The sequence below is a fragment of the Toxorhynchites rutilus genome, chromosome 1, assembly GCF_029784135.1.
Source record: "Toxorhynchites rutilus septentrionalis strain SRP chromosome 1, ASM2978413v1, whole genome shotgun sequence".
NCBI lineage: Eukaryota > Metazoa > Arthropoda > Insecta > Diptera > Culicidae > Toxorhynchites > Toxorhynchites rutilus.
The window spans coordinates 86,392,831-86,410,420 of NC_073744.1; the positions used below are offsets into that span (position 1 = coordinate 86,392,831).

Here is a 17,590-nt window from a genome sequence, read left to right on the forward strand (position 1 = left end):
GGATTGTAAGCTAACTAATAGAGATATAGGAAATCCGCCTTTGGCGAAACGTAATTAAGTAATGCCGGATATAAAAATGAGAAACTATGTGAAATAAACCAGTTCTAGTCTAGAGCTCAAACCTCTAACATGTTTCCGTTTAACACAGAACCTTAAATCCGTAACTAATATACCAAAATCTTACTAATGGGTTATATTTTATCGTCTGAAACTTTCAAAAGGATCGGAGGAACGCGGGACTATATAGTTAATGATGTTGCTTCTTATTCATATTTCAGTGCAGATGTTATGTAAGTAAACTGAATGCTTGCACTGAGTGGCGCAAACCATTCACACAGCAGTGAAGCAAATTAATTTGCAAATTAACTCTCAGATTCAGTATGAACATGTGACTACGAGACAGTTTTAAAATTTTAGAGATAAATCGCAAGCAAGCTGGTTGAACCGCGAATAGAATTCAAATCCATGCGAAAGCGGAGTCCAAGTCAATAGTTAACTCCACATTTGTCTTTTGCTTTGCTTCCACACGCCAATGCAAGCATAGTTGTCTTTTTGCATGTTCTGAGAATGCATTCTGCAGCTCACAACCAGTGTTGCCACACGTACAGATTTATCTGGTAAGGTACAGATTTTGCCAAAAACACAGAATCTGTACGGTACAGAGTACAGATTTTAGACAAAAAGCACCGATTGGTACAGATTTTTTTCGCTTTTGAACAAAGCAACACTAAGGTACATGACCACTTTTATGCCGCAGTATCGCTTGGTGCTGCTGGTGAGTTTCAAATTCTGTAATGCGCTTGATAAAATTCGATTTTTGGAAGAAAAAGTACTTTGCTTTGCTTGCTTTTTTAACCCTCTAACGGGCCGTCAGAACTAGGCATGTAATCAACGCAAACTACAATAAAACGACATGTTTACATGCTAGAATACACAAAACATTTTTTGTTTCAATACGCAGAATTCAAAAAAAAAATTAAAAATTGGTGACAATATAGTTGCCACTGAACGACTAGCGTGAAATGTTGGTGGCAATATAGTTGCTACCTGCCCGTAAACACTCAATGGAAAAATATATTTTTGAATTTTTGATGTTAGTTTCAACAAAAACAACTAATAAATATCACCATCACACTCCGCAGTCCTAAACAGTTTATATGTATCGAAAACATCAACAAATTGACTGTTTTTCATTGCCTTTTTTCGAAAATGAAGCAAGAGCTCTAAATTGGGAGTTATTAACACGAAAATGAATAGTTTTTGGTGACTCACAATTTTACATTACATTTCTCGTAGAATGGCCCTTTCTTCTTCTTGAATGGCGTTAACGTTCCCTGTGGACGTATGCATTAACTAGCGTCATTGATTAATACTTAGTTAAGATTTCTTAAGCCAAATAACACGCCTTGAATGTATTCCGAGGGGCAAGCTCGAGAATACGCATGACCACAGTGCATGTCGAAGGAAATTTCTCTGACGAAAACCCCCCCGGCCAGAACGGGAATCGAACCCGAACACCCGGCATAATAATGTGACCCCCAAAGAAATCGTAGAAGTAGTCAAAAAACGTGGGATTTAGTTCATTCGCATAATGTATGACATTTTACAAATATTCAATAGTTTGTTGGAAAAATATACAATTTTCTAATATATTTACTGGGATAGATGCGTAGAAATATTTCCAACCAATTAATGTAAACATCTTTGCGATCTATCAAGAAATGGTCGAGTTCAAAAACTTTTGTTATTTCTTACAAGTTCAGTTTTTAGTTTTTTATTTTGCTGCAAAACGACTTATATACACAGAGAACCGGGTATGAGGAATGGTAACTATAAAATTTTGTCTCAGACCCTTTTTCGCCGTATGTTACCAATAGCAAGCAAATTTGTGGGAACTTATCAGGAATTTATCTAGGCCGGATTCATGTCCGTTTGCTCAATGACGGATCAAATTTATACATCGCGGCAGATCCTTCAGAAGTGCCGCGAGTATCAAGTCCCTATGCACATCTTCGTCGATTTCAAAGCTGCATATGATACAATCGACTGACGACAGCTATGGAGAAAAAAAATGAATGAACACGACTTTCCTCGGGAACTAACAAGACAGACTCAGGTAATGATGGACGGCAATCTGTCGGAATCGTTTGAGATGCACAGGGGACTTCAACAAGGCGGTGGACTCCCTTGTCTGCTCTCCAACGTGGCACTCCAGTATTGTTATACGGGTAGCGGCCTTCAACATACAGGGCACGAAATTCAACAAGTCTAGTCAATTTCTCTACAATATTGAGAGATTTGATGTGACGGTTGCGGACTTAAATACCCAACTGAAACACGAAGCAGACTTGATTGGGTTTGGGATCAATGCGTTTAAGATTAAATACATGTAGAGGAAGTGGGGGCTTAGTGGTCACCCTAAGGAATATTACCATTTACGGCGCCCACATACCGCTTCACTTCCCGTTTATCGAAGAATATTATAGCTCAACTCATTGTTATTCAAGATAGCAAACGGCTTTCACTATAACAATTCAGAATAGTACACTTTTAATCATTAGGTGAAAAATGGAACCTTTTTTTTTTGCTTGTAGGTAAAGTGTCACCTAGTGGGTGCAAAGTGGGCTCTCGCACATATCAAGCTTAATGGGATAGATTTATGCGTTTTTTAGTCCACAAAAGGATCCTCTTCAAAAGCGGAATGTGATGCGGTATATCAGCTTTAGTAAACAGAACATTGTAAGTTGTTATCCACCTATGACCACTTTGCCCCCAAACATCAAAGTAATTTCTATGCTAATTAATTTCTAAGATTGAACAAAATATCTGTTCACCTCTCCTAGAATATGTGAACAATCGGCCAAACTAATGGTTTGTACAATATATCAAATCGAATAAACTAAATTTCACCGGAAATTCCTTAGAATTTACTACCCATATTTACTACCCATATTTACTACCCATGTTTTAGTGGCACTTCGCCGACTCTACGTAGTATTACACGTGTCATTTGTATTAGTACTTAGTTTGTGGAAGGACACACCTTGATTATCCCCTCTATTGCGGATCCCGATCGGGTTTGAAATTAGCAAAATGAAGCATTTGAAACCCGTTCGACTTCGATTTTTTTTTACCAAATTTGTTTCTCATCATTGCAACGATGCTAAATTTGTAGACATGTTCGCAATTTTACTGATGTTTGATATCCTGCCTATCCTATTGCAGACTTATATTTTCAGTTGCAGGCTGCAGGGATATGGTATTTCTACTCTTTACGACTTGATTCCCTGCGCTAATAACCCCTTTTTTCATACATTGCTTTGCTATTCTCGAAGTTACAAAAATATATGTCGAAGACTTTCAAAATAAAACATCGGCATCTCTGGAGGTGATGACATTTACTTTGACAAAGGCCAACACGAAAACAACAAGTCACCAAGTATTTTTGTATACATTAAACATCAAATATTTTTGTGTACAATGGCTCTCTGGGTTGACCGCTACCGACCGCGCCAGCTATCCAAACTGGACTACCACAAAACGCAAGTTACGCATCTGATCAATCTTTGCTCCCAGGGAGACTTCCCGCATGTTCTACGGCCCTTCCAGGCCAGTAACAAAACTCGCATCATGTGTCTGCTGCGGAAACTTTACCAACCGGGCGCGGAACGGCTACGCAATGAGATAATGAATTCACAACGCCCTCGAACCGAAAGGTGGAAATCAGGAGTATCAGCAGTAATTACCACATCGAGTTGAATTCATCGGTTGCCGTGATATATAACAGGGTGGTCGTGTCGAATTTGATCAAGCAAATTGATCCCAGTGGGTAGAGGGAATATGAGACTCGTCTTGTCCGAAGTGGATTAGCTAACCAAAGATACCCAGGATGCGCTGAGAAGAACCATTGAAAAGTATTTGTCTACGTGCAGATTGATTTTGTGCGCCAATTCTACTTCGCGGGTTATTCCCGCTGTTAGGAGTCGTTGCTTGAGTAAGAGTGCCGGCTCTATCTTAGGAGGATATCCTTAAAATTTTGTATGTAATATTGTCATTTGTTTGTTTCTTGAATGTAACAACACTATTTACATTTCAGCACATTCCTTCGGAGCTAACGAAAAGAATTACGCTATCCTCATGCTGGAAGCTTGCAAGGTACAACTGTAACCGTTCACGGTCAACTAAGAGGTGCCGTAAATCGACAGGCAAATATTCCTTCGAGAAACCGCCAATCAGAATGTCCTCGAACAAAGTCCACAGAAGCTGGAAGTGGTGAGGAAACAGCTATACGAACTGCTATCCCAAGGCGTTTTATCGAATGTTATAATCTGTGGATTTGGTACCGAATCTGGTTAAAAATTGCGACGAGTCTGAAGACGCAGACGTTGAATTTTGCCGGGTACTATGAACACCGGATGCAGCAAGGAAGCAAATTCTTTCGTTTTATGAAAAAATAAAATTTTTGTGTTCATCACACGTTTATTAACTAAACTTCAATAGTTCTGGTAATGATTAACTCAAAATAAAAAAACACGCATTGTCGGTTTTCAATCGGATCGTTTTCATGATCCGCAAAATAATTATGAAATGGTAAATTTATCAATATACTTAAACACCATTTCATTCAAAAACCATTATGCTGCACCATGTTCATTTGAAAATTATATTCAATGTAACTTTTAAAATCATGACACCATAATATTTTTTATTATATATGTCTGTTCATACTACAAGAAATAAACATTCGCTCGATTAATCGAATACTGAAAGACAATTGTTCGAATGAATCGAATATTGGTCCCACGATTAATCGAATAAACGAAAAATTTAGACATCTCTAACAACCACAACAACTTCTACTCCAACAAACGAATCTAAACAACCGTCGCGATTGTCAAAAATGATTGGAACTGTCTGATCACTCTCATTTCTACTACCATCATACGCTAAACCACCGCTCTCGTAACGTAAAGTTGTAAACAGAGCGATCGGCAGTGAGAGGCATTGGAACCAACCGTCATTTGGTTAGGTGTCAGAAACAAAATAGTGAGTATCACTACTGAATATTTGGATCTCACGTGCCGTGAGAGGAATTGAGTGACTATGGTCAGCTTTTGTGTGACATTGACGGTGATGGATTTCAGCTCTGGTGAAAAGTCTGTTCATTCTATTCCTAAGAAATACCTTGCGTCTTCAAGCGGAAACAAATTGCCAAATGTAGACTGCCCTGCAGCTTACTGTATTCTGAAGAGATATAGTTGAGGATATGTCCGTTTATACTGCTGAAAAGCACGATAACACTTCTTTCTCAACGTTTAACGGACATTCGAAATAATATCACACCTTGGTTGAATAAAAATTGTTCCTCTCACGAGAGATCAAGTTGTGTGATTTGTACAGGGTTATCCAACTTTAAATTCCGAAAGTAAATTGAAATAAAACACACTTAGAATTCGAATTTCGATGAAACTTTTATTTCAAATTAAAGTTTGGTTTATGCCATTATGTGTGAACTACAACATCATTCAAATGGCCACCTAGGGCTTCCTCGCACACCTTGATCCGGAACAGGTAATTTTCGATGACTTTTCGGCACATATGGGGCGGTATCTCGGTCATAACTTCACGAGTGTTGTCTTTCAAATGTTCAAGAGTTTGCGAAGAGTTGGCATAGACACGGTCTTTCGCATAACCCCACAAAAAAAGACGGGTGGGTAATGCCGGGGACATAACCGGAGTGACGTAGGACAATACAAAGGGGACAGCTTTTGTTAAATATATATTTTAAATATATCGTTTCATTTTGAATACGTGAATACCTACCTATCTACCTGAAAAATGGATTAGTTTACTGTTTACTCTTTATGAATATGTTGATGGTTCTGAAAAGAACCTTTGGTGTTGTGTTTTTGTTATCACTCGATTTCCCATCTTGTTTGGTTATACCTTCCTGCTTAGCTATTGCGTTTGCCACTCGCCACAGCTTCCACAGTTGGAAAATTTTTTCCCATCCAGCTTGGGACAAGTGGTACAGTAAATTACATTCAATGCGACGTGCCGAAGCGCCACTCAGTGTCGCATTGGAGGCGATTTCAACCTGTAATTGAATATTTACGATGACAGTGGTACAGTGTCGACTTTCAATTTGGGGTCATAATTTGGATCTCTATGTTTACAAAAATGTCCAACTAAATAAGTCGCATTACATGTCCGTCCAATTAGCTAAATGTCGAACTAATTGTAAATTACTGTACTTTCAATCTGGAAACAATTTAAGAATTGGTGAAAATTGAATAATCAGGAAAGTCCCCAACTATCAATAAGCTCAGAACAACTGCCAAATTCACATACTCATCAGATCCTGGCAAACAAATTATGAAAAAATCAATTTGTGTTTTATTATTATTTTGGATAATGTTTTAGAAAGCATTGAACTGTATCTCCTAAACTCTTTTTTGGAAGGTTTAATGGCCCTGAAGAGCGCCTTGTTTTATGGAATGGTTCCAATTTAGAAAACTTAGTACTCGTGGTTTTGAAAAAAAACCATTTCGAACGCCCTCGATGCCGCCTTGTTCTGGATTTGCCACCAAAGCAGTTTGTATAAAGAACAAACTTTTTTCTTCTGCTACCTGATGCCGTTTTGCGATTGCGTTTGCCACTCGCCACTCGCTGCAACTGCCTGTTGTTGTCTTGATGTGTTCTGTTCTGAATGCGGTTTTTCTTATCGTCGCGAGCAGCTCTACCAGCCAACTCGATCACTTCGGCGGCCGAAACTATATAACGCCGGCTAGGTGGACTGGTGCACTGGTACTAACGCGCTCGGCCTAGCTACCCTTGCGGGGAACTCCAGATCAACACGGTTCGAGCGGAATTTTGCCTTTCCCTTCACTTTTCCTCCTTTACCATGTCCAGACATGGCTGCTTGGGTTGGTTTGTTGATGTGTTGTGATGCGAACCGATGTGGTGTACGGTTTGAATGAGAATGATCGTTACGGCAGCGGAGCGGGGATTTTTAAGCTGACTGGCTGGCTCGAGAATTACGCATGTGTGGGACTGCGACCAATGTTTCGTTCATTTTTTTCTTTTTCCTTTCCAATCGTGCTTCATTCTATTTCGCTGCTGTTCTGGTTGCCCGTTTTGGTCGGTACGATTTGAGGAGCACAAAATGGACCAATCAAAAATGGGCACATAGTGCATTTTGACAATGCTTGATATTTCACAATTATTCAATTATTTATCTCAAGAAAAATGAAATGTTATTCGTTATGATAGATGCGTAGATATATTTCCTATCAATTGATGCAAAAACCTTTGCGATCTATTGAGAAATGCTCGAGTTATAAGCGTTCCAAATCTTGCATTTTTTCCTACTTGTTCAGTGCCTGGATTTCCATTTCACCCCCTATATCTTCCGGTTAGACGTAGTCCTACGTCAAAAGTCTAGCGGGTTCAAATCCCATTATCTGGACGGCTAATTGGCATCATCAAAACGCGAAATTATGCGTCCCTAAAATTTCGTTCGCAATATGGCCGTGTTCGGTCGTGTTGTGTGGCACGTGGCGCCGTCCTGCTGAAACCACATGTCATCCGTATCCATATCTTCAATTTGTGGCAAAAAAAAATCGGTGAACAAGCGGCCATAGCGCTCACCATTCACAGTTACCGTCTCGCCGTCCTCATTTTCAAGAAAAATACGGCCCGATGACTCCACCAGACCATAATGCGCACCAAACAGTGACTTTTGGCGGATTCAATGGCCTCTCAACAATCACGTGTGGATTTTCCGAGCCCCATATACGGAAATTTTGGGTGTTCACATAGCCACCGAGCTCGAAATGTGCCTCATCGCTGAAGAAAATTTAATGCGAAAATTCCGCATTTTGCTGCTGTTGTTCGTTCACCCAATCGACGTATACCCGACGCATTCCATGGTCACCACGCTTTAATTTTTGTACCAGTTGGACTTTATATGGATGTAGGTGCAAGTCCAAATGCAAAATTCGCCACAATGATGTGTTTGACAAACCCAATTGCTGAGCACGCCGTGGAATCGAAACATTCGGGTCATCCTCCACACTGGCAGTAACAGCAGCAATATTTTCGGCCGAACGCACATTACGATGATGCACAGGTTTCACAATATCCGCTACGGATCCAGTTTGTTCGAATTTACGCACTACATTAGCGATTGTGTCCATGTGATAGCGATCCGTCCGTAATGCTCGAAAATCATTTGTCGGTTTTTCATTATTTTTATAGTATAATTTAACAAAATTAACACGTTGTGCGATGCTAAAACGATCCATATTGTAAAATGGCAGACATTCAACGATATGACGCTTTGGTTAACAACTATGTCAAACGGTTGTCAGCGCAGGGCTGTATACTTTCGGAAGCCCGAAATGGAAAACCCTGTATATTACAAAACAGTCCGTTTAACCCCCATTATATGTTCGTTTTATACACATCACAAAAAATGTTCTACTTTTCGGTCTATTAACAGTAAAACATATTGGAAAACACTTTCTGTGGAATATTTAACCAGTTCATTCGAAAAACAGTCTATTAAACTGCAAGTAACGGCATTTGAGATTTTGAAAACATAAGTATCCAAAGAAACTATCGAATTCTTTCTTAACATGTTCGTATCACCCGTATCCCCAAGAGGATTGGGCGACCTTCAGATGAAGATCGATCTCGATGGATCGATTTTCTAAACGGCACAAGGATCGATTCATTGATTAAATCGATACCAAAGAATTGATCTTTGAAACATTGATTTTTTTTCCAATTTTTGACAAGTTCTTTACAAGAGTTGTCTTTTCTTTGAACATGAAGTAAACATTTCACATTTCTATTCAAACATCAAAGGTATTTTAGTTTCTCAGAATGGAGGTTACAAAAAAACTTGAAAGCCCAGAAAAATGTATTTTCCAGGGCATTAATCTTGAACCGTCAAGGAATTATTTAATTAAATTAATTAATTGAAAATTATTATAAGAAACTCAACAACTGGTATTCATCCAGAACTCCGCTGACAATAATCCCGTTGAATTCAAACGTATCATATGTCTGGCATTTAGTCGAAATCTTTGTAGTAGCCCCAGGACCTGATGTCACTATCCCATCTCGTCTCAATTTTCACTGTCAGCATAGTGAATGTGATGGAATATAACTCGTAACTACTTGTTTTGTAATGACCAACCTTACAAAACTACTTCTCCTAAATTTACGACCACTAATTTGACAAACTTGAAAGGAAGCCAATGTTTATGAAATTTGTCATGTGGTTTTTGGTGAGATTAAAATGAATTTTCACTGAAAAACAAATTTCCATTTTTTTCCTAAGATCAGAAAGATCGAAAAGAAAAAAAAATCAATTATTGGGATTGTTTTGGAGTAGGAAGAATCGATCCGGAAAATCGGAAATCGAAAGGAAAAGATCGATCTTCTAAACATCGATCTTAATAAGATCACCTAATACTATTCACTATCACTAATTTGACATCCTCGAAAGCTTTGCAGATGTTGACATTATTTTTATAATTGTTGTCAAATGGTGAGATTGAAATCGATGTACACTTTAAAATAATTCTAAGATCGGAAAAAATCGAAGGAAAAAGATCGATCTTCTCGTTTTTTCCGAGTGCAAACAATCGATCCAGAAAATCTGAAACCGAAATGGAAAAGATCGATCTTCTAAAAATTGATCCAAGATCGCCCAATCCTAATTCCCAATAGTAAATGATATTCGCGAAACAACAGTACTAATTATGGTGGGACGGATTAACCCTGAGGGAATATCACCTCATTTTCGGCGAAAAAATTTGTTGATTGTTCTTTGTAATGTATTCCTTTGCCGGTGTCCATACGCCGCAAGGCTCGTCGCATATCGCTACCAAAAGTACATAGAAGTATTGTTGCATATTTTCGTTTATGCTAAATTCATATGTGGCAACTGCTTGTCTTTGCGATTGTGTCCCAATCTCATCTTGAAGTTGTCGGAATCATGCATACTTCAGTTAGAATCACGAGTATTTCATACCCATAAATTTTTGAGCTCATATTCATAGCCTGTGCTCATAGTCTTGCCATCTGTTACAAAATGTTAAAATGTAAACAACAAACGATACACAATACAATGAAACGTTCACCACCGAAAGAGAAGAACTTTCCAAACAATTCCAAACATAAAAACATTCCAGATCCAACTAGTAAAAGGACTGTAGTGAAATTGCGTACAGATTCTAACTGAAACAATTTTCATATTGGTTCAAAATATAAAGTTGTTTCAAGTGTACGAGTATATCTATCACAATCAGTAGTTAAGTATTGTCCACAACGAACAGATACCTGATTGACTATCCCAGTATCCATAAAGTGGCCAAAGTTGAAAGAATACGATGAGCAGTACATGTTACTAGAATACCGGACAACTATCCTGAAAAAAATGTGTTCATTGGGAACACATCATTGCTTCTCTAAATCCAGTGATAGTGATGACAACCTCAATGGGACGTGCAACTTTATAAAATTATGGAGAACGTTAAATATGACGTTCAGTCATTCCTTATTCCCTTTGTTTAATCCAATTATATTCAACGTTGCTCTCACTCGCCGCAAGTGTCTCAACATAGTTAACGAACACTGAGACTATTGCTCGGATTTTGTAGTTTGGAAGGCATCTGTGTGGCATTTTGAAAAGGGTCTCTCATCCATTCTTAATGCTAGAAGGTAGAATGCAGATCCCTATCGTGGGCATTCAACATCAAATAAATGCTTTGCCCGAACGTGTTTTGACCTTCCATGATAATACAATCATGCATTCCTCGCTTGATGGGAGATCCCGCGAAATTCTAGGTAAGAGATTGCGGAAATTCAAACAACGACACTTCAATCATTTGCCGCTGAATGGAGCTGGTTGAAAAGGGTTATCCATTTCGTGGTTCGGAAGAGGCCTAAAAACAAACGCGATTTCGCACGCCACCATGTAAATCTCTTTCCACTACTTTCGAAAGTCAAACACAAGTATTCGAAACATTCCATTTAGATAAAGTTATAGTGTCACACGAGAGTAAAAAAGGTATGCTATCTGTTTTTAGAAAAATATTTTTTATTTCTCCAATTCTTATTTTGGGAATTTATGAAAATTGACTCAAACTTATATTCGTACGGCAGTTGAAATTTCAATTCGATCTCGGAGACGTTGATCAATTTCAGGATTCTATTTTTAGTATGATATCCCTTGTTCATTCCAACCAGGGCTCGGCATAATCATAGTCAACTGAGGATAGTCAGCTGACTATCTGACTGACTATATCCATATTCAGTCGGAAATATAAATAGCTTGTAGATGATTATGGGGAATGGACACCATATCAAAACACTTGTGAACGTTAGTTTGATCAAATTGACCTCTGTTTGGAAGGTCGGAAAGTAACAAATTTTCCTGATTTGTTTTCGGAGGTTAGGAATAAAGTGAAGTTTTCGGGTATTTTGATTATTGTTTAAGATATATTTGAAGATGTATCCATTTTTTGAGTGCACGAATAATGATTATTACGCTGGTGACAGCTGAATGCGCAGATGCTGGCGATATCGGTTTTGAAGTAACGGAGTGTAACAGAACGAATTCCATAGAATGTTTTGAAACTTCAGGACAATACCTTAAGCGTTTTATAGGAGTTTTTGGGAATTCAAAAAATTGCCGAAATGGCGGATATTTTTGCTAAAAGTGAGTTATTTTTAATGAAAAATCGCTGTTGATAAACTAATAAAAAATTAAAAAAATTAGATATCAAAAAACGGCTATGTAACGCTTTAGATGATTCATTTTTGAATACTGATCAAAAAATTCAGCCGAATCGGTCGAGTAGATCCTGAGATATCGATACCACCAGTTGAAAAAACATGGTATCGAGAAAAACGCGTTCAAAAATTCGTACAGCAATACTACACCCCTTGAGGTGACCTCATACTTTAGGCTGTAACTTTCCAACGAAATCAAATATCTAAAAATCCTTTTAGGACAACATTTCTGAGGGCATGAGCTTCCAAAAAACCAAAATTCGATTTTTTCGATTTTCCACACCGGGGTTTTCATATGGAAGACTAGTCTAAGGAATACACAATGTTACAAGCAGGGAAATTCTACTTGAACTGATCAGCATGCTGTCAGATTGAAAGAAGGTTCGATTTTCATCGTCTTATCGTCATCGTCACATAAGGGTAGGTGTGCATATAATTAAATCACTCGTGATTGCATCTTCAGTTGAACGACGCGACAGCTGGTAACGATTGTCTAACCGTATTTGTCGATCACATTTTCACCTCGGTCGTTACATCGGTGAATCGTTTCTCTTCTACAGAATGAGATAATTCGAATAAGATAGTGAAGCAACAGATGTATCCGCGCCGCGTTATTTCATTCTCTCTTCCGGGAAATTGCTGTTGACAGCCTTTGTTACATGTACCTAGAGATTGTTTCGACGAAGGATTTTTTTTAAAGTAATATTTAAAGTGGAGAAAGTAGAGCACACAATTCAGAAGACTTTTGACTCCATCATATATTTCTTTGAGTTTTGGAATCATTTTGGCGATGCCCTTTGATTTGTTTTTCTTTGTTCCAATGCGAATTGTGCACTAATATAACCTCAATTATCCATATGTTCGTAACACTGATCTGAAAAGCGAAACTTTCCAAAACCACCTCACATCGCAGACCACTTGTTTGTGAAGGTTGAACATTCAATACTCAAAGAGAGTTGCTGACACACATAGAAAAACAGGTATAGCCATAGAACGAGACGTCCCGAGGACCTAATACGTTATTGGGGTTTTCCGATTAATTTATTCTGACACACACCAGGAAGAAAAACTTCGGCGTCAGGATAAATATTGTCTGTCACTACCTTTTTTTGTGGAAGGACGAACCCAAATCTTGTATTTTTTCCACGAAAAGCACGTCTGGGCCTGCAGCGATGGTGAGTAGCAGCAACACGGTGGTGAGATTTGCTCAATTGAAGAGAGAACCAAATCCACTTTAATACAGCCTTGTCGTTTCTCTGCCTATCTAGGAAATCCTTTCAAGCGAATTAGTGAGTGAAAGAGACATTCTCAAAATCAGGACAGAAAAGAGGCACGGTTTGGTCATGAAGCCGTCGGAAGGAGCAAAAATTGCAACAATAATGACATTTTGCATCGTCAGTGCCTTCAGATGCCAAATTTCAACTCACTCGCTGACTAATCAAATTTATTCATTGAAATTAGCTGCATCAGGATCGAATGTTTTATCGGTGTTCAGCACATGATAGCATTGGCTATGCTTACGTTTGAAGGATAATGAAATAAGAAAATGTTTCAACTTACTGATCATTATGACAAACACACTTTGGTAAAATCCTCTTTTCCACGTTTCAAGGTTCTGTTTACCTGTAAGAAATATACACACACAAAAACGCGGAACCACTATTCAACACGGCGGATTGTAAGAAGGCGAGAAAATTACTCGTTTCTTGGTTAGTTTATGCTTCTGTCGCCTTCAATTTTCTTCCTGCGATTTTTTGCAGACCGCGATTTTACCACCGTTATGTGACTAACAAGCGAAAGACGGAACGAGTGAAAAAATCATTTTCAAATCATTTTCCACGTTTACTTTCGGCGCTTAGATTTGCACGGAATTTGATTCGAAACGTTTCGCGAACTTTAGCAAAATTACACACGATTGAAGTGAAAATGCTTATCCTGCATAGAATATATTCAGAAAGTAGTCTCCATCAAATGGGTTTTATGATCCTTTGTGTAGCACAGAGATCCTTGGGCGAGGCTCCCGTGTTACCTCCGTGACTGTACAAACTCAACTGAAAATTGATGCTGTGGAAAGATGAGATTTTCCACTTCAGGATAAAAGAGAGGGAGATAAAGGCATCCAATTGCACTCTCCTCCGAGGCTGACGGTCGTCCTGTTGTTGGATACAACCGTTCCTCTTACTCTCTTGCAGCCTCTTCTGGGGGTGGATGCAGCATATCTATCCCATGTACGATGTGGTGATGAAAGCGCAAAATGGTGGTGAGATCTAGCGAGCGGAAATTATCCGCTAACGCTGATGTGCTTTCATCCGAGAGGAGAGGATAGAATGGAACAGCCGCTGCTGGACAGTATCCAGAACAGCATTCCATCGAGAGCAGCAGCATTTTCACGCTGCTTTGTATTGTCCTCCCGATATCCGATGTTCGTGGAGACGCATGATTGCGTTTCAATTGTATGATTTTGAGTTTCATTACCTTTTATGTTTATGGTCGATTTGATTAGATTGTGCAAACATTGATAAATAAATAAGCAAATATAAAAACGATTGAAATGCATAGGAAAGGATATGCATGCGTTATAACCGTGACCGATAAAATATATCATGTGAGCCATTCAATTTTCAATTTTGTATTATCAATAGGATAGATCGATTATTCACTGACTCTGCATTTCTTGTAGATGTAGAACTTGTTAAGTTATTGTGATTGTTCTAGTATTATACTAAGTTTGACCTTTACCTAACAATGAATCATCCACGAGTTATGAAAAGACTTATCAAGTGTGTAAACATGCAACCGAAATTCGCCAACAGATTAGATATCTGTGGTAAGTTTTCTAATACACGTGTTTTGTACGGGGGATCAGCGTCTCGTTTGGGTCATCATCTGTTGCGGCACGAACTTTCCAGACCACCCAATACATCGACAGTTAGATAAAAGCCATCGGTCACACAATTTCACTGGAACATTCAATGAATCGCATTTCCTTCCGCGAGTTCATAAACGCAAAAAAAACAAGTGGTTCTATAAGCAAATTATGGTGATGAAAAACGGATTAGCAATAATGTTGAACGAAAAAGCTATGGGATTTGTAAACTAAACCACCATCAGATACATCTAAAGACGGTCATCATGTGAGGAAAGTCATGCTACGTGTCCGGTGTAGAGTGCGTGCGATTTAGCACAGGGCCGCGCCGTGCCAAACAAAAATGGCACAGAAACGGCGTGCCATGGCACAGTGGACATCCGTACTTTAAGGGGTGACGCCAGTCTGGAAGGCCGAAAAAGTCGTTTTTTTACATTTTTGGGAAGCTTATGTCCTCAGAAATGTTGTCCTGAAAAAATTGTTTGATATGTGATTTCGTTGGAAAGTAACAGTCAAAAGTATGAGGTCACCTCAAGGGATATATTAAGTATTACTGTGCGAATTTTTGAACGTGTTTTTCTCATCAGCATGTGAAAATGAATAATCTAGATCCTTACATAGCCGCTTTGATAGCTCATTTTTTCGATTTTTTATGAGCTTCTAAACTGCGATTTGCCATGAAAAATAACTCATTTTTAGCAAAAATGGTCGCCATTTTGGCAATTTTCGGAATTTAAAAAAAACTCTATGTAATGCTTTAGATATTGTCCTAAAGTTTCAAAATATTCATCGTTTTGCGGCACCCTGTTGCTTCAGAACCGAAACCACCAGTAAGGTATCCAGCTGTCAACAGCGTAATAAATAACTCGGAAAATGATAAATACATCTACGCAAAATTGAGAACTTTCTGATTGAAAAGTGCGAATGACGTTATTGATGAGTTGTAGAACAAAGTTTAGGAACAGTATAATCGGTCTAGTGCTCCCGTGGCCGAGTGGTTAGCGTCCCACACTATCATGCCGGGGGTTCGGGTTCGATTCCCGTTCTGGCCGGGGTATTTTTCGTCAAAGAAAATTCTTCCGGCTTGCACTGTGGTAACGCGTATTCCAGAGCTTGCCACTCCAGAGTACATTTAAGGCGTGTTATTCGGCATAGAAATCTCAACCAAGTATTACTAATAAAAATGACGCAAGTAATGCTACGTTGAGAATGCAAAAGTTCCACTGGAGCGTTAGTGCCATCCAAGAAGAAGATGAAGATAATCGGTTTAGTCATGAAATCGTTTAAATGAGTCAATATACGATTGGCGGATTGATTATGGTCATACATAACTTACAATTCTATCTTACATAACTTAGGTATCTATGTATTCAATGTAATAAATTTAATATTTAAAATTGAACTTAAAAAAAATCTGTAAATTCTGTATTTTTGCTGAAAATCTGTAATTCTGTATATACAGACTCTGTATCTGAAATTTGGCGAAAAATCTTCAGAATACAGAATATTCTGTATATGTGGCAACACTGCACGTATTCATTGAAAGACGATGATTTGTGATAGTCAAGTAGATTTTTGCAAGAGGCGCCATCTAGACGCCAACCTTATGATCTTTTCAGCCGAACTGTTAGTAACCATAGAATTAGGAAAATTGTTTATATATATATAGTTTTATAATAACTCCGTCATTATTGAAACTCGACCATATGCACAGAAGAATTTTTTTTCAATAACATATGGGTTAAGGCTGATAAATAATGCACATACACGCTTGTAGAAAACGAACAAAAACAAATAGCAAGGTTGGGTAAAAAACAAATCTTAACCTTTAAAACATGTATTATTTTTCGCCATAGTCACCCTTTAAGCATTACACATTTCTCCGAACGTGTAACAAGTTTTTTCATACCATCACTGATAAATTCATCCGACATTCTGGAATCCAGGACGGGATAGCTACTATCACCACATTGTCAGAGCTGTAATGATTCTCCTTAAGGTCTCTCTCTCTAGTAGAGGAAAAAAATCGCAAGACAAGGTCGGGAGAATACGGGGAATTGGTGGAATTAATTCAAACTTCACGTTTTTGAGAGTTTCAGTTGCACGCGAAGTGTGCGAACGAGCGTCGACGTGTTGCAATATTATTGGCGCCAGGTTACATCTGACAAGACAAACTCGACGTCGGAGGTGTTCCAGTGTCTGTATATACTGTATATTCGACGACTTTCATTTGATACTCATATTGATGGGGTTTTAAAAAAATATATTTATGGCACCATTTTGTGGTGGCGGCCATTTTGAATTTGCATTTATCATAAATAACTGCTAGTCAAACCCTTTCATTTGATACTCATATTGATGGGGTTTTGGTAAAAATATATGGCGCCATTTTGTGGTGGCGGTCATTTTTTATTTGCATTTTTTCATAAATAACTGTGTTCTACTAGTCAAGCCCTTTTCATTTGATATCCATATTGATGGGATTTTGAGAGAATATGCAGTCCGCCATTTTGTGGGTTCTCAAGATAATGGAATACGCAGTTTTATAATGATAGCAGAGATAAAGATGTGTTAACAAGAAGGGGGTAAAACTTCAATTACTAAGTTCATCGCCCCTCTCCCTGTTGTCCACGTGGACATTCCTGAATATTTTTTTATTAAAAATTACCAAGTAAACACCTCGACTGCACCCTTATTCCATTCCAAATTTATGTAATGTTTGATTTTATTTCTCAGAAGGGACTGTTTTTTTCCACTCACGCGAATAAGAAATTAGGAGTTCAAGGATTTAGAGGCTAATGAACTGAAAAGTTTAAAGCCTCTTTAAAACGAAGAATGTTAATAGCAGTTCGAGGAAGTATTCTTGAATAATTTGCTGCCGTTTTTGCGTCGAAACCACCGTGTTATTCCAACAGA

General features: G+C 38.4%; 1 protein-coding gene across 2 annotated transcripts in view; it reads right to left on the bottom strand.

The window, feature by feature from the left end:
* Positions 1-13,846, bottom strand: part of LOC129763395 (uncharacterized) — a 123,949-nt gene extending 110,103 nt beyond the window's left edge. For both annotated transcript variants that reach the window (XM_055762420.1, XM_055762419.1), the window contains exon 1: positions 13,369-13,846. The gene's annotated coding sequence lies outside the window, so the exon portion shown is untranslated. The remainder of the gene's footprint in view (positions 1-13,368) is intronic.
* Positions 13,847-17,590: the final 3,744 nt, after the last annotated feature.